Here is a 25,729-nt window from a genome sequence, read left to right as displayed (position 1 = left end):
GTAGAGCTAATACCAGTCAGTGATATTCCTTGTGTAAAAGTGTGACAGAATACTCTGGCCATGAGCGGACCGGACGAACCTTCGGTATGCGACTTATTAATTCACCTGGGTCAAAGAGTGGAACGACAAGAATCCAACCAGGCCCAATTATTGCAATGCATTCAGGGAGTCATCTCCCGTCTGGACTCCTTGCAAGCATCACCATCTACCACTTCCTCGGCCGCCACTTCCTCTGCTGCATTAGATCCTACCATCCCCGCTAGGGGTACTACCGTCAGAGGCCTCCGTCTTCCTCCTTCCGAGAAATATGATGGCGATCCGTTGAAATGCCGTGGCTTCCTCAACCAGTGTTCGATTCAATTCGAGTTGGCTCCGGAGAATTTCTCGTCAGAAAGAGCAAAAGTGGCCTATTTAATTTCACTTCTCTCGGGGCAAGCATTGGCCTGGGCTTCCCCTCTCTGGGAACGAGAGGACCTCATACTACAAAATTCTGTGGTCTTCATTGAAAGATTCCGCAAGGTGTTTGATGAACCCGGAAGAATCTCTTCAGCCGCCTCTGGTCTCCAAGGATTACGCCAAGGCTCTCTTACAGCAGGACAATATGCGGTACAATTTCGGACCCTTGCAGCCGAACTCCGATGGAACACCGAAGCTCTTATCGCTACCTTCTGGCAAGGCCTTAATGAGCGCATCAAGGATGTTTTAGCTTCTCGTGATCTTCCTTCCAATCTGGATGACATCATATCCCTGTGTGTTAAGGTGGACATCCGCCACAGGGAACGAGCTCTCGAACGGGAACACACTCGCCGGCCGTTTCCTCGTTTGGCACCTAACTTTATTCCTCCTACTCCGCCTGCAGAGGAGCCTATGCAGATCGGCCGTTCTCGTCTCTCCCCAGAGGAACGTGAGAGACGTATGAAAAACCGACTCTGCTTGTATTGCGGTGAACCAGGACATCTTCTCTCCGTTTGTCCCAAGAGGCCGGGAAACACCACCTCCTAGGTGATAGTAGGGAGGTCAACCTAGGACCCCAGTCCCTTTCTCCCTACCTTCGGAAGGAGTCGGAGTTCTTGATGCCAGTCACCTTGGTTTTCCCTAATGGCCCATTTACTACCTGGGCCTTTGTGGACTCGGGGTCCGCAGGGAACTTCATCTCTTCCAAACTAGTGACCGAACCCTGTCTGGATACTATACCCCTGTCTCGACATTTGATGCTCACTGCGGTGGATGGAAATAGAGTCTCCAATGGCTCAATCTCTCTCTCTACTTCTCCTCTCCAGATGGAGATAGGAGCACTTCACTCCAAGACTATAAGTTTCCTTGTGCTACCCCAATCCATTAACCCTATCATCTTGGGTCTACCCTGGCTGAAGCTCCATTCTCCACAATTCGACTGGCAGCGAGCTCAAGTTATCCGCTGGGGTTCATCCTGCAATAAAAGATGTCTGAGATCTGTTTTCCCATCTAAACCCAAGCTGGCTTGTCTCTGTACTTTTTCCTTGGTGGGCCTTCCTTAAGTCTACTCTGAGTTCGCTGATGTGTTCTCTAAAACCGCTTCCGAGATCCTTCCTCCCCATCGGCCTTGGGATTGCCCCATCCACCTCATCCCTGGAAAGAACATTCCTAGAGGCAGGGTATACCCACTGTCCTTGCTCAAGACACAGGCTATGTCAGAGTATGTGGCTGAGAACCTCATGAAGGGTTTCATTAGGAAATCATCTCCAGCAGGTGCAGGCTTCTTTTTTGTAAAGAAGAAGGATGGCTCTCTCAGACCGTGCATTGATTACAGGAGACTAAATGCCATCACGATTAAAAATCGCTACCCCCTTCCTTTAATCTCTGAGCTCTTTGACCGTATACGAGGGGCACGGATCTTTACTAAGTTGGACCTCAGGGGAGCCTATAACCTAATCAGAATTCGCAGAGGAGACGAGTGGAAAACCGCATTTAATACCAGAGACGGCCACTATGAATACCTGGTGATGCCGTTTGGGCTCAGTAACGCCCCAGCTGTCTTTCAGGACTTTGTGAACAAAATATTTAGGGATTTACTCTACCAATCAGTGGTTGTTTATTTAGATGATATCCTAATCTTTTCACAAGACCTGTCTACTCATCTCATGCATGTCAAAGAGGTGTTTTCCCGTTTACGTGCTAATCTCCTGTTCTGCAAGCTCGAGAAATGTCTCTTCAATTGCTCTCAAGTACCCTTCCTAGGATATATTGTATCAGGCTCCGGTCTTCGGATGGATCCAAGCAAATTGGAGGCTATTCATAACTGGCCTCAACCTTCTGGGCTCAAGGCTACCCAGCGCTTTATTGGCTTCACAAATTATTATCACCAATTCATAAAGGGGTTTTCTACGTTAATTTCCCCTATTACTCTTCTCACTCGCAGAGGCGGCCAATCCAAGTCTTGGCCCCCAGATGCTGTACGAGCATTTCTAGCAATCAAGGAGGCCTTCTTGTCTGCACCCATCTTATCAGCACCCAATCAAAATAAGCCTTTTTTCTTAGAGGTGGACGCATCCTCCGTTGGGATTGGAGCAGTACTGTCCCAAAAGAATTCTGAAGGCTTTCCTGTTCCTTGTGGTTTTTTCTCCAAAATATTTTCGGCCAGTGAAACCAACTACGGGATTCGGGATATGGAACTTCTCGTCATCAAGACCGCCCTGGAGGAATGGCGTTATCTGTTGGAGAGGGCACACTTTCCCATCACAGTATATACTGATCATAAAAATCTCACCTACTTACAGTCTGCACAATGTCTGAACCCTCGACAGGCCCGTTGGTCGCTATTTTTTAACAGATTCCAGCTGATACTAACTTTCCGGCCCGGTACCAAGAATGTGTGTGCTGACGCATTATCCCGATCTTTTGATTTCTCTGATGTCTCGTCATCCATGGTTGTCAAACCTATCCTCAACCCCTCTACAATTCTAGCCTTGACCAACTCCTCTTTCAAGATCCCTCCTCCTGGTTGTTCCTTTGTGCAAGAACATCTGCGCATTAAACTCTTGAGATGGGCCCACAACGCCAAATTCGCTGGTCATGCTGGAGTTAAGAAGACAGTTGCTCTCCTATCCCGCTTATACTGGTGGCCCTCGTTATCCTCGGACGTCCAGAAATACATCCGCTCATGCGAGGTCTGCGCCCAACACAAGACGCCTAGGAGATCCCCTGCTGGCCTTCTCCACCCACTGCCTATTCCAGATCTACCATGGCTCAGTATTAGCATGGACTTCATTACGGATCTTCCTGCCAGCCATGGCTTTAACACCATCTGGGTAGTGGTGGACCGCTTTTCTAAACTAGCCCACTTTGTTCCCCTCAAGGGACTTCCCTCTGCTTCCCAGTTTTCCCACCTGTTTATTCGAGAGATCTTCCGCCTTCATGGCTGCCCGAGGGAGATCATTTCTGATAGAGGAGTCCAATTAGTCTCCCGATTCCGGAGGTCCTTTTGCAAACAGCTGGGTATTAGTCTAAAATTCTCCTCCGGGTACCACCCGCAAATGAATGGGCAAACGGAACGGACCAATCAAGACCTGGAAGCATTTCTAAGGTGTTACTGTTCGAACCAACAATCTTCCTGGAGTGAACGTTTACCTTGAGCAGAGTTTACTCATAATAACCACCAACACGAGTCTACAGGTAACTCTCCCTTTTTTACCATCTACGGGAGACATCCTATTCTCCCCACCTTCTCCGATCTATCTGATTCCTCCGTACCTTACGCACAAGACTTGGTCCGCAATTTCTCCCAAATCTGGTCCCAAGTTCGTTCCAGGTTACTACTTTCTTCAAATCGGTACAAACACTTTTCTGATCGTCACAGAAGAAACCTTCCAAGACTTCGGGTAGGAGATAAAGTGTGGTTAGCTACCCGTCACCTTAGACTCAAGGTTCCCACTATGAAACTGGCTCCACGCTATATAGGGTCTTTTCCCATCTCCTCTGTGATTAATCCAGTCACTTACAGACTTCATCTACCAGTTTCCATTCCAATTCATATTACATTCCATATTTCTCTGCTAAAACCACTCGTTCTCAAGGAATTTTCCAGTAAATCCTCTCCACCTCCTCCTGTCAAAACCATTCGTGGTGAAGAATTTCTCGTATCTCTAGAGGAAAACGCCAATTTCTCATCCATTGGAAGGGCTACGGCCCAGAGGAGAGATCTTGGGTCTATGAAGAGGATATTCATGCTCCACGTCTGTTGGCAAGATTTCTGCGGGATTCCTGCACCACCCGTAAGAAAGAAGGGGAGGATACTGTCAGGTGCCGTCTCCGCGCTCTCCACAGGTCCCGGAGACGGACACCTTCTCTCCGCAATCCACGTCCTGTTGCCTAGCAGCAGAACTCTATCTCTACTCACCTTTCTGCAGCCAGCATGTCTAAACCGCCTAGATCTCCCTAACCCAATCAGGAGGCACCTTGGAGTACTTAGGGCAGCCTCTGACACATCTCTAGTGCCAGAGTATTGGTTCTACCCTGCTCCACCATTTAGTTTGCATTCCTGTTCCTGAACTCCTGTGTATTTGACTCCTTGGCTTGTTTGACCTCTCTTCCGGATATTCCTTGTACTTCACTGCCCGCACTGGTATTGACCTTTGGACCGTTCTTGACTAATCTTGCCTACTCTCTGTGGTACCTTGCTTCCTTGGTTTCGACTCGACCTGTCTGACTACCCTCTAATCGCTGCACTGGTGACTTCCTGGGAGAACCGCGACCTGCACATCGCAGCAAAGCCCAAACCTCCTTGCGGGGGTCCCTGGTGAACACAGGTGGTGTGTTAGACTCTGCGCCTCTCAGGTTAGTAGCGCTAATACCAATCAGTGATATTCCTTGTGTAAAAGTGTGACACTGTTAACTCCACGCCTCCATTGTTTTTGTACCTCTTTCAGTGGCTCTAAACCGGTTAATTGCACCCACGCTAATGGGCACAGGTTTTTGCAACCCAGTAGCTGTGTTGAGAGTTGTAGTGTTATTTGTTTACTGCATTGTACTGTTATACCATTTACTGTCTTTTTGTTTTCCCTCTGTAAGGCACTGCGGGCCTAATGTGGCGCCCTATAAATAAAGGTTAAGAATAATAATAATGGGCTCAAAGCTCCCAAGCAAGTTATCACCAATATATCCATGCTGTGCTGTTACTGGCACCTGGACAAGTCTCTTCTCCACGTCAGTAGTAATACCTGTCAGCCACACACCGCTCCATGCTATCTTGTATCTTACCTGCACCTGGACAAGTCTCTACTCCACGCCAGTGGTAATACCTGTCAGCCGCAGACCGCTCCACGCTACCTTGTATTCAACCTGCTTCTGGACAAGTCTCTACTCCACGCCAGTGGTAATACCTGTCAGCCGCAGCCCACTTCAAGCTACATTGTATGTTATCTATTATTGGGACTAAGTTTCTACTGTGCATCTGTAGTGAGAGCTGGTAGTCACTGACTTCTCTACTATACTGTAATATTGGCTGCTCGTATAGACTTTCCTTCAGTTGTCAAGCATCTGTCTGTTTCAAGTTTACCTGCTTGCTAGGCACTTCGGAACTTCTCATTTCCAGTTACTACTGGTCATCATACTCGCTGTGTCATTACTGTTTCTACTACTCAGAGACTATATATCTTCTGGTATTCCTTCTCTTATCCAGCTCAAGGAGATTCGTGTTCTCATTGTGTATAGCTATATCCGCATATTTACCATACTCCCCAGAGGGTCGCGCTCCCTCTCTCTTGAAGCCTGCTCCCACCTTGCACACCTCTTCAATCTATCCCTCTCTTCTGGAATCTTCCCCTCCTCTTTTAAACATACTCGTCTCCCCCATACTCAAGAACCCGTCCCTTGATCCCGCCTCTCTCTCTAATTGCCGCCGTATTTCGCTTCTTCCTTTTGCCTCCAATCTCCTTGAATGGGTTGTCTACACCCGTCTCACATCCTTTCTCTCCTCTCACTCATTCCTTGACCTGCTCCAATCTGGTTTTCACCCCCTCCACTCCACTGAAACTGCCCTCACTAAGGTCACTAATGACCTTCTCCTCGCTAAATCCAATAGACACTACTCCCTTCTTATCCTTCTTAACCTCTCTGCTGCCTTCGATACCGTTGACCATGCACTCCTTTTGCAAACTCTCAAATCTATAGGCCTATGTAACACTGTCCTCTCCTGGTTTTCCTCTTACCTCACCAACCGCTCCTTCTCAGTGTCTACTCATGATTCTACATCACCCCCTCTTCCCCTACCTGTTGGCGATCCTCAAGGCTCCTTTCTTGGCCACCTGCTTTTCTCCCTCTACACCTCCTCCCTTGGTGTCCTTATCCGCTCCTTTGGCCTTCAGTACCACCTCTATGCTGATGATACCCAAATTTATCTTTCATCCCCTGACCTCTCCCTTTCTCTTCTGTCTCGTGTCTCCTCCTGTTTCTCGGCCATCTCATCTTGGATGTCCCAACGCTTCCTGAAATTCAATATTTCCAAGACCGAGTTTATAGTCTTCCCCCCTTCCAGGACTCTCCCACCTCCCCCCTCTCTATTTCTGTTAATAACACTACCCTCTTTTCTGTCCTCCAAGTCCGATGCCTTGGGGTCATCCTTGATTCCTCCCTCTCATTCAAGCCTCACATTCTGTCCCTCTCAAAATCCTGCTACGTCCACCTTCGAAATATATCTAAGATACTTCCCTTTCTCACCACGGAAGCTACGATAAACCCTTGTTCACTCGCTTGTTATCTCTCGCCTTTACTACTGTTACCTCCTTCTCTCTGGCCTACCTGATTCTCGCCTTGACCCTCTTAAGTCTATCCTCAATGCTGCTGCCCACCTCATTATTCTCTCCCACCGCTCTGTCTCTGCAGTCTCCTTCCAACAGTCACTACATTGGCTCCCCATACCCTACAGAATTTAATTTAAACTCCTCACCCTCACCTTTAAAGCTCTTAAGCAATCTTCCCCTTCCTACATCTCTAATCTCATCTCTACCTACACTCCTACCAGCCCCCTCCGCTCTGCTTGTGACCGCCACCTCACTACTTCACTGATCACCTCCTCACACTCTCATCTTCAGGACTTTGCCCGGGCTGCTCCCTTGCTGTGGAACGATCTTCCACGTTCCATCAGGTTAGCATCTACTCTCAAAGGCTTCAAGCGTGCTCTTAAGACTTATTTCTTTATTCAAGTCTACCAGTCCTTCTCCTAACTTCCTTGTCCTGGCTCTCTCCCCCAGTTAGTACCACCCTATCTGTGTCTCCCCCTTCCTTTAGGATGTAAGCTCTCATGAGCAGGGCCCTCTTTCCTTGTGTGCTCCTTCTATTATTCCATCACCCTCTGTACCTCTTGGGATGCTTTGCTAGCCCCTTTTTCCATGTTTTCTTAAGCTTCGGCCTACTTCTCGCTGATTTCTACCATCCCTTTCACTATCTGTCCCAGAAATAATCTGATTTGCTTTACCCTGTCACCTGTGTTTGTATATATATTTGTATCATGTTGTGTCTTGGTTCTCTGTTTTCTGTATATGTAATGTACGGCGCTGCGGACCCTTTGTGGTACCTTATAAGTCAAAGATAATAATAATAGTACAGAAATAAAGGAGGCATTTACATTACATGTTGCAATGTAAACGTAACTATAGAAGAATAAAATATAAATATGCCATTTTGCAATTTTTTAATTTTTCCCATAACATAAAAATGTCTCCAACAAAATACTACCAAATTAAAGTCATGTAATTCCCCACAAAACATGTTTGGTTGAGATGTAAGCCATGTTCAGATAGATTAAAGGTGTTAAAGTTTAGGCAAAATTGCAATTACAATGTATCACACATACTTCAGCTAGAAAATTATATATTGAATATAGGCAGCATGGTGGCTAAGTGGTTAGCACTTCTGCCTCACAGCACTGGGGTCATGAGTTCGATTCCCGACCATGGCCTTATCTGTATGGAGTTTGTATGTTCTCCCTGTGTTTGTGTGGGTTTCCTCCGGGTGCTCCGGTTTCCTCCCACACTCCAAAAACATACTGCTAGGTTAATTGGCTACTATCAAATTGACCCTAGTCTCTCTCTCTCTCTCTCTCTCTCTGTGTGTTAGGTCATTTAGACTGTAAGCCCCAATGGGACAGGGACTGATGTGAGTGAGTTCTCTGTACAGCGCTGCAGAATCAGTGGCGCTATATAAATAAATGGTGATGATAATGATGAATAGGATTTTGGCTGGAAAAAAGTGAATGCTTATATGTATCATGCAAATTATTGGAAATGGTTGGCCTCAATTAATGTAAATATTATACAGCCTCCCTTTCCCACAGATTATGTTACTTCAGTCTATAGGCCCACACATTGTTTTGGGGAACTTATCGATCAATTACCTTTCATTGGTTTTAAGCACATTATACTGTATGCTGCATCTATGAATAAACTAGATATGGGCAGGCTCGGTTCCCCGAGATCCGAATCCATCCGAATTTAGACTATCCGAATACCGAGCCGAGCAGGCTCGGTACTCTTCGGCCCATTCGGAATCGAAATCGAGGCAAAACGTCATTGTGACATATTCGTATTTCTGCGCTCGGTTCTCGCGAGATTTGAAAAGCATAAATACCAGCCTCCACAGCAATCCATCGCCATTTGACAGAGGGAGAGAGCAGGGTTAGGTCACAGGCTATAATAGCGAAGGGACAGAGCAATTATTGTACACATAACTGTTTCTATACTATTCTATACAATTCTAATATTAATACCATTTGCAATTGTTAGAGCAGTAATAGAGGAGGATAGAGGAGGTTTTTTTTTCTTTTTTTGGCACTCCAAGTGCTTTTGGGGTGTCTCATATTCCCCAGTATTTTACACTAAATTTTTCTGGCTGTCAAAAAAACTCATATTTGTCAGCAGTATCTCAAATAATATTTTGCACTCCAAGTGCTTTTGGGGTGTCCAATATTCCCCAGTGTTTTACAAAAAAATTTCTGGTTGTCAAAAAAAGTCATCTTTGTCAGCAATATATCTATCTAACACAATATTTTGCACTACAAGTGATTTGGGGTGTCCAATATTCCCCAGTGTTTTACACTAATTTTTCTGGCTGTACGTCACCTGGGAAAGGCGATGTAAAAGTACATAGTCTTTTTAAATCAGGGAAAAAAACACACACCTACAAAAAATGTACCGCGTTGAAGCGAAAAAGAAGTGTAACTGAGGAAAAGTTAACTGCCAATAAAAAAAAAACTGCCAACATGCCATTCTACGCACGCAGTGGCAAAGAAAGAATGAGGCCTTCACCTTTCTCTATTAGTGCCAGATCTAAAAATATTACTGAGCCTTCTTCTTGTAAGGTCACTCGTGAGCAAGCAAGACCAAGTAATTTGCAGTCTAAATGTGGTGCACAACTACTGTTACGCGGGAAAGCCGAGCTGCAAGAAAACAGTAAGGCATTAGAGGATAATGTATGCTCTGAATCAGAAATGACACCAATCCCTGTGGAGAGTCTATCCACCAGTGGTATGTCTAATCGTGAGCATTCTGATAATGTACCCATAAAGAAGGGCCCTTTCAGCAGTTCTGCTGATGTGTGCCTTTACAGCCCAAGTGTAGCCGGTGATATACCAAGTGAGGATGACACTTTAGAATTAGAAGAGGATGAGGGGGAGATTTGTGTAGGTGACGAGGGAGCTAATGAGGATGTTGATGAGGATGAGGTTGTTTGTGTAAGTCCTGCACCAGTGGAAGCAGTTCTAGCACGTGACAAGAAAAAGGCCATTGTCATGCCTGGCCATAAAACAAAAAAATCAAATTGAGGATGCCACTTTGGAATTAGAAGAGGATGAGGGGGAGATTTGTGTAGGCGACGAGGGCGCTAATGATGATGTTGATGATTATGAGGCAGACAGATACCAAATTGCCTTTCTCAATTTCTATTTATATTCTAAATTATATAATGGCTGAATAGTTTTCTATTTTACTCCTATTAGAGAGAGGATCTAAAGCAGACAGATACCAAAACTGCCTTTGTCCATTTCTTTTAATATTCTAATTCTACAGTTTATGCAGGCTGCTTTTTCTCTATTCAACTACAAGTGGAGGTCGGGGGGGTCATAGACAGCCACTAAACTACCTTGGTCCATTTATTTTTTATATTGTTCAGTCTATGCAGGCTGCTTCTTTTCTATTTTACTACAAGTGGATGGAGGGGGGCTGATGCATACAGATACCAAACTGCCTTTGTCCATTTCATATTTATTATCTTCATTGTGAGTTTGCATTTTATATTTTTAATCTGCTGAATAAATTGTTTGCAAAAATACTACACTATATGGCTTTCTTATATCTTTCCTACTATTGAGCAGTGATGCAGCAGTTATTAATAGAACATACTATATTTGCATCTTGTCTCTGCGAGCAAAGGAAATCACCACCTGGGATGACTGAGGAGCCTATATACAGATAAGCTGTTTTTTTACTTATTTCTGGTACGCACATTACTACACTATTAATCTGCACAGTGTCTCACCTGATTTGCTGATATATTCTGCTATATGCTGATATCCACCTGCATTACTATTTTTCTCTGGATTTTATGGTCTCTGGACTCTCTGAGCTTACTGACTATATATACACAATTATCCATTTTTACACCTGAAGGCGCCGTCCTTCCATAACTTATCATTTTTATTACATACTTTAATCTATCTAACACTTGCTATAGCATCTCTATACCCAATATATAAAATAAATTAAAATTAATTTCTTAAAGAATCTAATAAAAAGTGCCAATGGTTAAATCCTGTACGATTGCTAGATTACAGTTGTGAAATATAATAGGTATCTCAGTCACTGTGACATACACATTTCAGTTAAACACCAATAAAATAAACTAGCCATACATTATTCCCAAAGGACTATAGAAAAGCAACATGTGTATTTTTCAACAAAATAAAATAAAAATGATATTTGCAAAATTATATGTATCCACAGAAATCATTATAATAAATTAAAATAAACATACAGAAAGAAAATACTAGGTGCTCATGACTGAGACAGGTAACTGCCTATAGGTTTCATCTAAAAAAAGAGACCTAGCAACATTGCAAACCATTGTAATGTGTAGTCCTTATTCAAAAGCAAACACCAAACAAATGAACATATATAACTGGTAGAATCTCTGTCTTGTAAGATTAGCAGCTAGCCAGTGTACAAAGAATGTAAGGTGAGATTAAGTAAGGGAGATGTGAAAGGTCTCTGCCCTTTCATATATATTCTTATACAAGGTGCTTCTTTGAGATAGGGGGTAAACTAAGTTAGGTGCAAAGTATGCAGGCATACATTGGGTAAGTATGTAACATTTTAAATGTTAAAAACTCTGCATCAGAGAGTACTGTAATAATTGTAGTCCGACTTAAGATTTTATAAACTTACCCGAAAAGCTTCAATCACTTTAGCTCTATTTTTTTCATTCATTTTCAGACATTCCAACTATTCACAAAAAATATGATTTTAATATAAAGAACACATCTTTCCTTACATAAAAAGAGACACTTTACATTCATGCACAGCTTACATGTATAGCATTAGTCTCTACACTTTAATCATAATGTGACTTAACAATGAGTCATGGAAAACTATACATCTGCAACGTATCCTATATTCTAATAAAAGACTACTTGGACCTTGTTCCTCATATATCCATATCTAGTAACGAGTAACTAGTAACTAGTAATATGATGCTATATAGAATATTGTGCCCTCACATAAGAGGGGTTAACAGCTCAATACTAGGAGACTTTTAAGAAGGGGGTAATTTCACAACCGTCATTCAATCCTACTGGAGCAAAGGTTTTCAGCATATAGATCCAATAGGTTTCCCTCTGTGATAACCTTAATAACCGATCTCCCCCCTCTTTTATTCATCTCTATATGCTCTATGGCCTTAAATCGCAAACAACTCGGATTGGCATTGTGACAGCTAAAAAACATTTTGGGGATGCTATGGTTATCTATTGTATGCAGAATATTTCTTACATGTTCAAAAATGTGAATCTTGAGTGCTCTTTTTGTTTTTCCTATGTAAAGTCTACCACACTCACATTCAATTAAATAAACCACATGAGTGGCATTACAATTCATAAGTGTTTTAATAATCCTGAATTTTTTTGCAGTTGAATTTGCGAATGTTGTGTGAATTTTGTGCACATATTTACATGCTTTACAATGTCCGCTTGGGAAAACTTTTAGTAGATGTTAACCAATTATCATTTGATCTGGAAACGTCCATTAAGTAAGAGGGGGATAAAATAAGACTTGAGAGTTCTTGGTCTCTTAAACACAATTTGTGGCTTCGCAGGCAGATAAGAGGAAAGCAGAAGATCTAATTTTAATAGTTACCAGTGTTTTCCTAAAACATTTTTTATTTTATTGTTTGTTGTATTAAAGGTCGTAATAACCGAGCACTCCATTGATAATTCTTTCCTATCTAATTTTCTCCCTTGGTCCAAACTGGTCAACAGTTATTGCTTGGGATAACCTAGCTCCAGAAAGCGTTTGAACAATACCGCTACTTGTGTTTCAAACATTTCCATAGTCTCACAGTTCCTTCGGATTCTCATAAACTGTGAGTTGGGAATATTATCTTTCCGTTTCTTATAATGATAGTTTGCCGGGGAAACTGGCAAGAGTCTAATTCATTTATTTATTTTATATTGTAATATCAATGACTTAATTAGCCAGGCTAGTCAACAGTTATACATTATCTGCATGTGGCCTCCATAGATTGTAAGCTTGGGAGCAGGGCCTTCTCACCTCTTTGTCTGTTTTACCTAGTTTGTTTATTAGTTTATTATGTTTGTCCCCAATTGTAAAGCGCTACGGAATATGTTGGCGCTATATAAATAAATGATGATGATGATGATAATGTGGCCGTAATGGTCACGTGTTTCATTAATTATTAAGTTTCCCATGAAAGTGTTATTTAACCTATAATTCATTGATTAAGGATATCAATTTTTTTATATTAATCAGTATGATCTGATCGCTATTTGGGAGATTTATAAGCTGAATAATAGAGCTAGATATACAGCCACTGCCCTCTCTGACTGAGAAGGAGTTAATTGAAAGGGGCCGGCATCAGGTTTGTATCAGTATTAGAAATTCTTGTCTAAATATACTGTGTAACTGTTCGTTATTTTTAGGTATAATAAATGTAGAGTATTAAGATAACCCTCGAAAATACGGTTATATAATGATTACGATCTGTATATGAATACCTGTAATAATGATTACCTTATGTAAGAATGGGATCATATTCAAGTCACCGGGTGTGCATCTGTTTGAGTAATTATGTTGCCCTATAAGAAGACTGTGGGAAGATGTTAGACCCACCCCTTTTGACAAAGTCGCCACAGACGAAACGCGTAGAGAGATTGCAAGGAGTTTGTTGTGTGTGAGGTCTGCTTAGTTTACGGGCACTGCGAGAGCGAATAGACCAGTGTGTGTAATATGCTTTGATTTTATGATCTTCTGGTACCTGCATCTTTGTGATTTGCCCCCATCTTTTTAATATATTTGATATATACTTTACCCGTGGAGATCAGGTATACGAAGGGGACGATGCGCAGACTATAGTCTGCTGGACTTGGATATACCGTTATTAAGATTTGTGATTACGGACTTTTTTCATTGTTTTGACTTTGTATGTCATTTGCATCTGTGTTTAGGTGCTATATTGGTTTATACTACTGTGCGCACTGTGAAACCCCTATTTCTTTTTTAATCTAGTGCAATCTTATTGAAAAACAAACTGTAGCATGACTCCTTTACATAATTACAATTCAGAAAAATTATGAAAGCAATTTCATCCCAGTGGAACTGGGTAAGTATTTAGTTTAGACTTTGATCTAAGCTATTGTATTAAATCTTACTTGACTGGATTTAAAAAAAAAAAATACTCTAATTTGGAAACAAAGTTTTCAAACTTTAGTTCCATATCCCGGTATCATATCACTTGAAGTAGAATGATATCGAAAATTTACTGCTGTATGGGATGTTATTCTAGAGGGGAATTCAATTGACTGCACTATTCGTGAGAATAACATGGCCTGCACAGTCTTACCGTTAGTACAATAATTTTAACATGGATTTTTGCTCACGGCTCACAGAGCTGCTAGAAAAAATCAGAGTTGAAATTACCATACTAACGGTAATAATGCGCATTCTTGATAATAGCGCGTTCAATTTAATTCCCCCCTTTGATGTATGTGTAATATATGAAAAGTAACTGAAAATCATACGACTGAATTCAAAAGTCACAATATGTGGACGGGCCTTTTAGTAGTTAGGTTGATAGACTTAAGAATTGTTTCTTCGATTATTTATAAAATCACATATGAGATTATAGAATTCTGACATTTAAAACATTCCATGTAGCTTTCAACACATTATGGATGAGTCCTCTAAAAATTAACTTGTAAATCTCCCTATGACCTAAAAATGATATAAACAGTCACATAAATAACATTTGAAGCATAATATGACCAAATTGCTGAATCAAGAAAAATAAAACTAATAAACATGTATTAAAGCAGTTTGTAATCCTATATCATCATTAGCATCATTAATTACATCATTTGAAATTACTTTAAAGCAGGTGTCACGTAATTTACCACTTCTGCTTTATAACATAACCAATGTTTAAATTGCAAAATCCATACCTTTTTGCATATTGTTTGTGATAATAAAATAGTTTATAAAACATATATTTAATTGAATAAATTGTAAAAAAATACTGTACCATTTGCATAAAGACAAAGTCTACGTCACATCTCTTGAAACCAGCCACAAGTTTCTAAAGTAGAAAGAAAATAAGAAATAAAATGTTTTGAACACTTACCTATGGTAATATTGAACAGAAAAAAAATGTACTCATGCATATATATTAATATATTAAAGATATGTATTAAATAAATAGATTGGCAATGTACCTGCCTTGTAAAGGGAAGTTTCCCTTTACAAGGCAGCGCCGCTTTACATTTAAGCGCTGAAGACGCCAAACTCGCCGGAGTTGAAGAATCCGGAGGTTCATACATTTACCCCCATATCTCTTTGGGTTATTTAGAAAAAAAACACACACATTTGCTTTTAATTTTCTTCCTTGCAACTTCAACAAAACAACACATCTATTTGCCGTGTCAAGAGGTACAAGAAATTAACCATATTTTCTGAAAATCCATAAAATGCCCCAACACTACCTAAAGCTCTACATGTCCATAACAGAGGTTTTCATCTTTCCTCTTCCACAGTGACCATCTCCTTTTAAATCTGATGCATCATTATCAAAATCACAATTGATTCCACCCTCTACTCTACAACTCACATCACAGTTCTGTTGCCTCCACCTTCAAAATATTCCCAGGATATGCTCTCTTCTAACCCAAAATGGAACCAAATATTTTATACTGATCTTCCTCTCTTCACTATAACATGCAATGTCCTGAAAAATACAACCTTCATATCTATCAAGCCTCATCTTGAATCATTCTCTCACATGTCATCTTAGATGACCTAGCCATTGGCTCCTCTATGAATATCACTTCTCACTACTGCCTACAAGACAACTCCTATGCCACTACTAACCTATGGAATTTCCTACAATGTCTGATTAGACATTATCTTTAGGACTATATCATCCCTCACCCATCCTGCAACACACACCTCTGTCCACATTGCCCCTTCATTATTTCACTCACCTCTAGTGAACACTCATGAACTCTTTTGGTATTTAAATTCAATAACTTTAACAGCCTCACCCTGCCGCCAGAAACTAAAAGTACACACATCTTACAATCATCTTTCCTACCTTTCTTCTTCCCTGCTTCTATTAGCTGGTGACATATCACCTAATCCAGGTCCCCCTCACTTCTCCCACACACATATATCTGAACACTACAGAAATCTGGCAAACCTCAAACACATAACCTGTCTCCCCTCTCTTCCCAAGTCCTTTAAATGTGCCCTTTGGAATGCACGCTCTGTTTGTAACAAACTTACCTCCAGTTATGATCTCTTCCTCTCAAACAACCTCAACCTTCTAGCAATAACAGAAACATGGCTCACGCATTCAGACACTGCCTCACCTGCAGCCCTTTCACATGGTGGTCTCCATTTCACCCACACCCCCAGACCAGGAGGCAGACAAGGAGGGGGAGTTGGACTACTTCTCTCCCCACAGTGCACATTCACAGTTCTACCAAGTGTCCCATCACTCACATTTACATCTTTTGAAGTACATGCTGTTAGGATTTTTAACCCATTCTCTATGCCTGTTGCTGTCATCTATCGCCCCCCCCCGGTCCACACCAACAATTTCTTGAACATTTCTCTGCATGGTTCCCCCACTTCTTATCTACTGACATCCCCACCATAATCATGGGTGATTTCAACATCCCTATTTCTAATCCACGTTCCAATGCTGCTTCCAAACTACTCTCTCTAACCTCCACACTTGACCTCTCCCAGTGGATTGAATCCGCTACTCATCAGGATGGCCACTGTCTTGATCTAGTTTTCTCTAGACTATGCTCAGTTTCTGATTTCCTTAACACTCCTTTTCCCCTCTCGGATCATCACCTTATTAGATACTCGCTCACCCCCAGTTCTTTACCCTCCCTAGTGTCAAACTCTTCCAAGCCTCCTCGTACCTGCAGGAATATCAACACTATTGATTTTCAACAGTTTTCCACCTCTCTCCAACACCTTCTCTCCCCAATTTCTACATTCTTCTCCCTTGATCGGGCAGTACCCCATTTTCATCAAACCCTAGCAACTGCCCTGGATCAAGTGGCTCCAGCGACACTACATACTTCGCGTAGAATTCGTTGCCAACCGTGGCACACTACAATAACACGAACTCTACAAAATCTGTCTCGTAAAGCAGAACGTCACTGGCGTAAATCTTGTGCCTCTAATGATTTCATCACATATACTGATATCTACCACTCCTACAGAAATGCTCTGGACACTGCTAAACAAGCATACTACCAATCTCTCATCTATCTTCAGGCTTCTAACCCCAAACGCCTCTTTAACACATTTAACTCTCTTCTGAATCCTCCTGCCCCAAATCCTCCAACTAACATCAGTGCACAGGATCTTGCTTCCTATTTCAAGGACAAAATTGATAAGATCAGGCTTGAAATGGTATCTCCCTTGACAAGCAATCTGCTCAATTCCTTTGTAGCACCCTCTAACACTCTCTCTTTATTTGATCCCACAAATGAAGAGGAAGTTTCTACTCTCTTCTCATCTTCCTACTCTACCTCCTGTCCTCTTGATCCCATTCCCTCACAAATTGGCATTTCTCTGTCTCCTGTGCTCATTCCCCCTCTAACTAAAATCTGTAATCTATCTCTTTCTACTGGTATTTTTCCATCACTATTCAAGCATGCAGTGATTACTCCCATTTTAAAAAAAACTGAATTCTGACCCTAACTCTCTCATAAATTACCGGCCCATCTCCCAGCTCCCATGTCCCTCCAAGCTTCTCGAGAGAATTGCCTACACCCGCCTCACACACTTTCTTACAGCAAACAACCTATTGGATCCTCTTCAGTCAGGCTTTCACTCTCAACACTCCACAGACACTGTGCTGACCAAAGTTGTCAATGATTTGATCACAGCAAAAAATAATAACCAATACTCTCTTCTAATTCTCCTGGATCTCTCTGCTGCATTTGACACTGTTGACCACTCTCTCCTCATATAAACGCTACAATCCCTAGGTCTTGAAGGCACTGTCCTATCCTGGTTCTCATCCTACCTGTCTAATCACTCTTTCAGTGTTAATTTCTCTGGATCCACCTCTGCTCCGCTTCCTTTATCAGTTGGAGTTCCACAAGGCTCAGTCCTAGGTCCTCTGCTATTCTCAATCTACACCACTTCTCTTGGAAAACTAATAAGTTCCTTTGGATTTCAGTATCATCTCTATGCGGATGATACACAAATTTATCTATCCTCTCCTGATCTTTCACCATCTGTGTTGTCTCGCGTTACTGACTGTCTTTCTGCCATTTCATCTTGGATGTCTTCTCGCCAACTCAAACTCAATCTTTCAAAAACTGAATTAATAATATTCCCACCCAAAAACAGAAGCTTCCTGCCTGTCATTTCTATTTCTGTTGATAACATGACCATAAATCCCACCCCACAAGCTCGTTGCCTAGGTGTAATCCTTGATTCACAACTGTCGTTTATTCCCCACATCAACTCTATATCTAAATCATGTTACATACACCTAAAGAACATTTCCAGAATACGCACATATCTGACACAAGACACCGCAAAAACATTAATTCATGCACTCATCATCTCTCGCATCGACTATTGCAATTCCCTCCTTACTGGTCTTCCCAAAGTCAGACTTGAACCCCTACAATCTATTTTGCATGCAGCGGCTAGATTGATTTTCCTTACAAACCGTTATTCCTCTGCTGAGCCACTATGTCAGTCTCTACATTGGCTGCCTGTATTTCAACGAATCCAATATAAAATTCTTCTACTAACATACAAGGGCATCAACAAAATTGCACCGACATACATTTCCTCACTTGTCTCGAAATATCTCCCTACTCGACACCTCCGTTCTGCACAAGATCTATGTCTCTCCTCCACTCTCATCACATCCTCCCACTCTCGGTTACAGGATTTTTTCCGGGCTGCACCCACTGTGTGGAATTCCCTCCCACGCACAGTAAGACTTTCCTCTAGTCTTCAAACCTTCAAGCATTCACTGAAAACCCACCTCTTCAGACAAGGTTATGATATTCCTCAACCATCATCTTAATTTCCCTAGATTACCCTATTACCATCCTCTACACTGCTAACGCAAGAGAACAACCTTCTGACCAACATTGCATTCTAGCTGGTCCATCGTGCAATATGATGTAGCACATGCCCTTGTGTTTCTAACTCCCATTGTCCTATAGATTGTAAGCTTTCGAGCAGGGTTCTCTTACCTCTCTGTCTGTATGTATTACCCAGTATTGTCTTATTAATGTTTGTTCCCAATTGTAAAGCGCTATGGAATTTGCTGGCGCTATATAAATAAATGTTGATGATGATGATGATTAGATCTCCTCCATCTTTAAAATCTTTAAATGCTGTCTGAAAACCCACATCTTTACTAGAGCTTACTCTCTTCCCATCTATACAACTCAACAAATGTCACAAAATTGTAAATACTGCTGCTGTCCTAATCTCACTCACTCTTCTTACCTCAAATTTGCCCTTTCTAGACTGTTAGCTCTCACAAGCAGTGAGCCCTTCATACCCTTTGTTTTCACATCTGCACTTTTATTGACTACCTTGTATACCCCTGCTTTACATATGATCTGTTTTCCGCACTGTTGCAGACCTACAAATCAGTGATAAAATACAATAATATTTTGAATTTAAAAAAAAGCTTTTGTGGACTTTTCAGTGGCTGTTTCTTTAATGCAGGTAAATATATTCAATTGAGCATGGGGATAGAACCTGTTGTTCCAATGCCCACATAGTCCCTTCCACTTGTGCCAGTGGTCGTGAGTACCAGTGGTAAGGTATTGTCTTTTAGATGCAGCATGCTCTATTTTGTTGAGTTTTCTGAAGTGAATAGAAGGGTATTAATGGAGTGTGCTCTATTAACCCCCCCTCCCCTTCCCAATACTGTAGGTGTAAGCACTGGTTACACACCACGTGTCAAACACGATTGTGCTTAACGTGCATTGCCACTTGCTTTTTATTAACGCCAGTGGGGAACTTGGATTTACAGCATTTTGTCTTTTGCATTTTTGATCTATGCTGGGTAGCTAGAAGCCTCACTAACGTATATCGCATCAGCATTACAATTAGCATGAAGTGTACATTTTGCAGTCATCAAAAACATGCTCTATGAGACTGAATAAGAACTGATATATTGATTAAAGACATTAATATTGTTGGATATAATTACATATTATACATATGTTATACATACCATAGTTTTTTGGGGGAAGGGGAAGGGGTAAAATATTAATAAATTTTTCATTTACCACAACTGTGAAGATAGATTTTACAATACAAATTTTTTCACATGACCTTTCCATTTCTTTTTCCTGGAATAAGAGAAAAACAAATAATAGTGAGTGTTAGAGAAGGTATATGTAATGTTCTCTTCTGTGATTCCACATGTTAATAATTCAATAATTCTTAATTATACAACATGTTACTTTCAATGTAAGTAATTTAAATGTACATACTTTACATGGAAATTAGCATGGGAAAGAAAACTGCATCTGAATATTTGCATATAATGTAACTTTTTTGTTTACATACATATTTAGGACACATTTTTTAAAAAAAAAATCCTGAAAGACCAAAAATCAGACTTCATAGATAAATATTTGTGAAACTACCTGGTACCTGTTAATTTTATTCTGTTTGTAATTTTGAGGGTTTTTTGCATATAAGAAATATGTTCTATATTCTGCTACAATCGGCTCTTTTATCTTATGCAACCATACTTGAGTTCAGGCCAAGAGTGTCTTTGGGGGACTACTCTTCAGCAGGGGCTGCAATTAATAGCTTTAGTTCTCCCATCTGCCTAGGGTCTAAACTATATTATAGTATTACTGCAGAGGACCTATACTGACAAAAATGGACACTTAAGGGACTGAAAGTAAGGCAAAAAAAATATAAGTTTGCTACTGGACAAACCATGTTACAATGCAAGAGGTGCAAATAAGTTTATTATTTTGTACATATGGATAGTACTGACTGTTTTTTCATGTAGCCCACAGATACTTGATAGCTTTAATTTTACACTGACATTGAAGTTGATCTAGGACATGTCATACCCCAATTATAAATCTGGTTCCACATTTTAAATGTATCTCCCCCTCCAATGCAACCTGGTTTTGCCCATGTGAAAAGTTACTTATTCTTTTTGCTTTACTCTCCTTAATGAATCAAGCCCTCACTTCTTGTTCTTTTTTTAGGCATTGCAAGGTTACATTTTAACATGTTGGTAGATGCAATTTAAAGTCACTTTGTGGATCTTTCATACTTATAATGGAAACTGTATAATGAAGAAAAAGGAAACACGTACCTTTATTTCTGCATACTCACAAACAAGTCGAAGAAGCTCTATACCAATAGTTTCAGCTTGTCCTTTCTGATAAGTAGTAAAAAGACATAACGAAGTTTATATAAAGTAACTACAGTATTAATTGTTTTTTGTAACAATAATTTTTACACTAAATGTTCCATAAGTGATACACCTTAAGTGTAGAAAAATATAGCTTTAATATATGTATAAAATGTGTCTCATCAGATTTGTTGTATTGATGCTTATGTTTCCATTACAGTTTCTATCATTTGTGATTCCACAAAGCCCCAAGTTTGTTATGTAAAATGGCAGTCTTTTCATCTTCATATTAGTATTGACATTGCTGGTCATGTTTTTTTAAACCACTAATCTTTACAGGGTTATTCTGTTTTCATAGAAATGACAAATCAATGGCATGTACTTCTCTCACTGTCCGTTCCAAAATGATGAGCCCAGTTATGATTTTTATCATTGCATATGGAGAGAAGTCTTGTGAATTGCTCTTTTATTGTCAACTCAACAATGAGACTAAAGGTTTGTGCATTGTCCAAATGAATAAATACTGTCTGGGATCAAGGATACTGTTGCAGTTAAAATATAACCTTTACTCTGCTTTTTATGATGTCTTATGAACACTAAAATTGCTTTATATCTATAATATACTGCACAAGACTACATCAAAATTAAAATAATGCATAAAACTATTGTGTGTGTGTGTAAGTGTATGTATATATGTATATATATATATATATATATATATATATATATATTTATATATCTAATATATAAATGCTTAGTGGCGTCTGTGTGTGTGTGGAAAAAAAAACCAAGTTGCAGCGCCACCTGCTGGGCAGAGTTATACCCTGACCTACTAAATTCTTAGTGTGTGTGGGAAAAAAAATTCAAAAAGGGCTGAAATTTGGTAGGGCTCAAACTCATTTTCGTGAGGTAATTTTACCTCATGAACACACATGTGTAGAGGCTTGCGTTAGTGTGTGTGTGTGTGTGTGTGTGTGTGTGTGTGTGTGTGTGTGTGTGTGTGTGTGTGTGTGTGTGTGTAAAAAACTATTTTCTCAGAAAGGGCTCATCCAATTGACCTGAAATTTGGTATACTGACATTATTTGACAAAAAAATTAGAATAGTCAAGTCAGTTAACTTCCATCATCCCCCCTTCCCCCCGTGGGAGGGGTAGTAAAGGCTAAATTTACGAGTTGAGGGTTCAAACTTATTTTCGTGATGTAATTTTACCTCATGAACTCACATTAAAAAGGCCGCTTGCGTCGGGAAGTAAAGCTCTTCCCCTGAGGAGGCCTGGGCTAGGCCCAAATGCATGACAAGAACCTTTTTAAGACCTTAAGTAGCTTGATTTGACTAGAATGCATGAGTATCATGCACGGGTTAACTTGTATATATATATATATAAACACACACAGTCTACTACGATACATTTTGAGTAGCCGATAAATTGTGATTTATAATGATCCCTTTTATAGTCTGTTATAAAGTTCAAATCTACAATAGAGATGGAGCAATAATACTAGCTCTTCTAGATCTATCACAACATTTTAGATACTGTTGCAATAATAAATTCTGTAATATACCAAGGAGATAAACAGGATTTACAATGAAAGAGAATAACAGGGTAATACAAGGTATTAGTTGTCATGAGAATTTAATTTTATGAACTTTTAATTATTTTAACACTACCTAAATCACTGTTGTAAAAGATTTTAATTAAAACACCTTCCATACATTGGGGTACTGTATTTCCCATAGGTTAGATTAAATTCTTACCATGTATTTCATTCAATCATCATGTATTCTTTGAAGCATATAAGTTAATATTTAATGTCTAGAAGTATATAAAATGCAACGTCAAACTGAGCAAATTACTCATAATAGAGACTGTAGTGCTCCAAGGTCCATCCACACAATATCACACGGGAAGTGGCCAGATACACAGACTGTGCAGCAAAGTGTTCCAAGAAACTGTTGGCATCTATGGGAGAAACAATTGCCCTTGCTCAACAAAAAATGATAAACATATGATAAAATAAATGTTTACTTACGGAGATTGGCCCCATGCATGGGATAAGCGCATCAGTAGAAACTAGAAAAATAAATATTTATTGAAATATAAACTATACATACAGAATGGTTATATAAAATAATATTGGTCAGAGCAACAGTTTCATTATTGATTGAGAGCAGAGAATAACACTGTTTCCATCCTAGAGCATAATGTGTGGCTAAAGGGGCCTCTCCTACAAACATATAAAACCATTTGTAGAATAAGTGGAAGTAAAAGTGCACAAAAGTCAATTCAAATTGTAAAACCTAACTAACATGAGGACTATATTACAGCTTCTATCACAATCATTGTGGTTATACTGCTGTGAACATTAATGTCTACCAGTTCTGTGAAGGAATGTTACACATTTACTACCAAACTCCACAATGCATTATGCAGTAACTTGATAAATATCTTACATCCACATACAACACTATTAAACAGAACAGATCTTACCAAAGCAGCTGCTGAGAGCCACTAACAGGAAAGCAATTGCAATCTTCATGGTTGAAATAATTAGCGTTTCAACTTGAATACTCAATTACACATATCTAATACAACGTGCTGCAACTCAATTTATACTGCAAAATGTAGCTTAAGGGTGTTGACATTAGAGTCTCTGTTTGACATTTGGCACAAAGTAGAAGTCATCACTGTCTTCGTCATAAGCTACTGAAACTTTATAATTATCTCAACAGGTTCAACCTCCTTAATCAAATATTTCTGAAATGATGTGTTGCCATCTATTCATCTTTCATACATCTGGACTGTAAACTTAAAATCCAATAATAATTTACTGCTTATTATTCTACAGGGTTACTTTTATTTCTTCTCAATTCATTGGTTCACATTTAAAACCATGAATAAAAAATAAACGTGCTTCAGTGGACATTATATTAGGCAACAAAATCGTCTTCAGTTTACAATAAAATAATAAATGTTTTTCTTGTGAAAAAGTAAGTATTCTACAGTTACTTTAAGTATATTTCTTTATCCACAGTATATCATCCTGTGAAACTATTGGTGCCTCCACCTGAGTCTGAATAGGGACTTGGCAGGTAACCGAGAATTAGAGCAACCCGGGCTGACTCAGAAAGTTTCCTCTCCCCAACACTACTAACGTTATCACATTCATAAATCATACGAACAATGTTTTATGGTAGAACTCCAATCAGATAGTATATATTTATTGATCTATTGTAGGGTTGAATCAACTAAGCAATTTTATAATTGATAACTAATAAATAAAGCCATTTCATGACTTCAGGATCTATGAATGGAGAAACTACAATAATTCCAATTGACTAGCCAAATATTATGCACTATCCTAATCTTATTGTAGAGTCCAACCTACTTGTCAGGATGAGACTCAAATATAATATTAAATTAGTTTATATGAATATGATTTCCCCTCAGACAAAAGTGTTTCAAAATGTGTGGCCGCTCAGCCCAGGGGGAGGTAATTAGTTTAATCTCACCAGAGCTCAAACAATCTTTCAGGAAACTCACTTGACATATGCAGAGCAGAACCATGCATTCCTTCTGACCATTCATGTCCGTTCCTACTTAGAGTAGTCTGTCTTAGACTGTGTGAATTCTTAATCCATTTGACTGACAAGTGTGTACCAGCACCTACATTTGTGTAACAGAGTTCTGATGTGTTAACCCTTTGATTGCTTGTGTGTGCATTGCTAACCTGTGTGTAACAAGGAGCTTAGGATGTGCCAGCAGTTTGTGTGACATTATCTTGGGGCCTTATTGTCCTGATTCAATAGGTGGTGGCAGATCATAAGTGTTTATGGGGGTGTTTGGGGGTGATTCAACAAACTATACCCTGTGTAATAGATGAGTGAAAGAGTGAGTGCTGAAATTGTGTGTAACCCCATACTGCAAACATTCCAAATCAGGGATGCTGGGAGCTCCTTCCTGACACTAGTCTTGTACCTAAAGATGGCTCATTTAAATATAAAGAACACTTAACATCTGTACTAGTGAGCAGAGTTGTAACAATATAATTTTGTGCCTGGGAAAGATAGAACACTGGCTCCCCTCTCCCATCTTGGTGAAAGTAGATGCTGCCTCTCAAGATCGGCGCACCACCAGGTAGGCGTAACCATCTTATGGTGGGACATGCTTACAAGCACAAGACCATTCTCCAACCCTGTGCTGCACTCTCCTACCTGTTCTTGGTGCCAACCTATAAGCAGAAAGGCCTTGACGGGTCAGATGGCTTTTTATGTATTTGCAAATGTGTGTAACTGAGAATTCTGCATTTTCATGTGCAAGTAGAATAGCAGCTCTTTTACTAGTTCACAGCAGTGTGCTGGGGGATTTTTCTCTATATTTTCCTTTCTAGTCTTCATTAATACCAGCTCTATTATAGTAAAGGGTAATTAAAGTAATTGTGTAGGTCTTGTACACCCTTTCTCTGTGCTGTCAGTATAGCAGACGAAGTCTATTTCCATTAAAGACAATATTGTACTGGATGTCAATTCAATTTAATGCAGATGTTATGTCATCAAGAGTATATTATCGTCATTCAGTTTTACCCT

The 25,729-nt window shown here is 40.1% G+C and overlaps 2 long non-coding RNA genes across 2 annotated transcripts; both read right to left on the bottom strand.

Moving 5' to 3' along the window:
* Positions 1 to 10,785: 10,785 nt before the first annotated feature.
* Positions 10,786 to 20,125, bottom strand: LOC142107045 (uncharacterized). The gene is made up of 3 exons (XR_012679854.1): positions 20,051 to 20,125; positions 14,779 to 14,832; positions 10,786 to 11,468 (listed from the first exon to the last, which is right to left on the bottom strand). It is a non-coding gene; the product is annotated as an uncharacterized LOC142107045 (long non-coding RNA).
* A 979-nt stretch (positions 20,126 to 21,104) lies between these two features.
* Positions 21,105 to 23,886, bottom strand: LOC142107348 (uncharacterized). The gene is made up of 3 exons (XR_012679947.1): positions 23,634 to 23,886; positions 23,176 to 23,216; positions 21,105 to 21,171 (listed from the first exon to the last, which is right to left on the bottom strand). It is a non-coding gene; the product is annotated as an uncharacterized LOC142107348 (long non-coding RNA).
* Between the last annotated feature and the right edge of the window lie 1,843 nt (positions 23,887 to 25,729).

This window comes from Mixophyes fleayi, chromosome 11 (genome assembly GCF_038048845.1).
Source record: "Mixophyes fleayi isolate aMixFle1 chromosome 11, aMixFle1.hap1, whole genome shotgun sequence".
NCBI classification, from domain to species: Eukaryota; Metazoa; Chordata; class Amphibia; order Anura; family Limnodynastidae; genus Mixophyes; species Mixophyes fleayi.
Note: the sequence above shows the minus strand (reverse complement) of the source record. Positions and strands in the feature narration are given on the sequence as shown.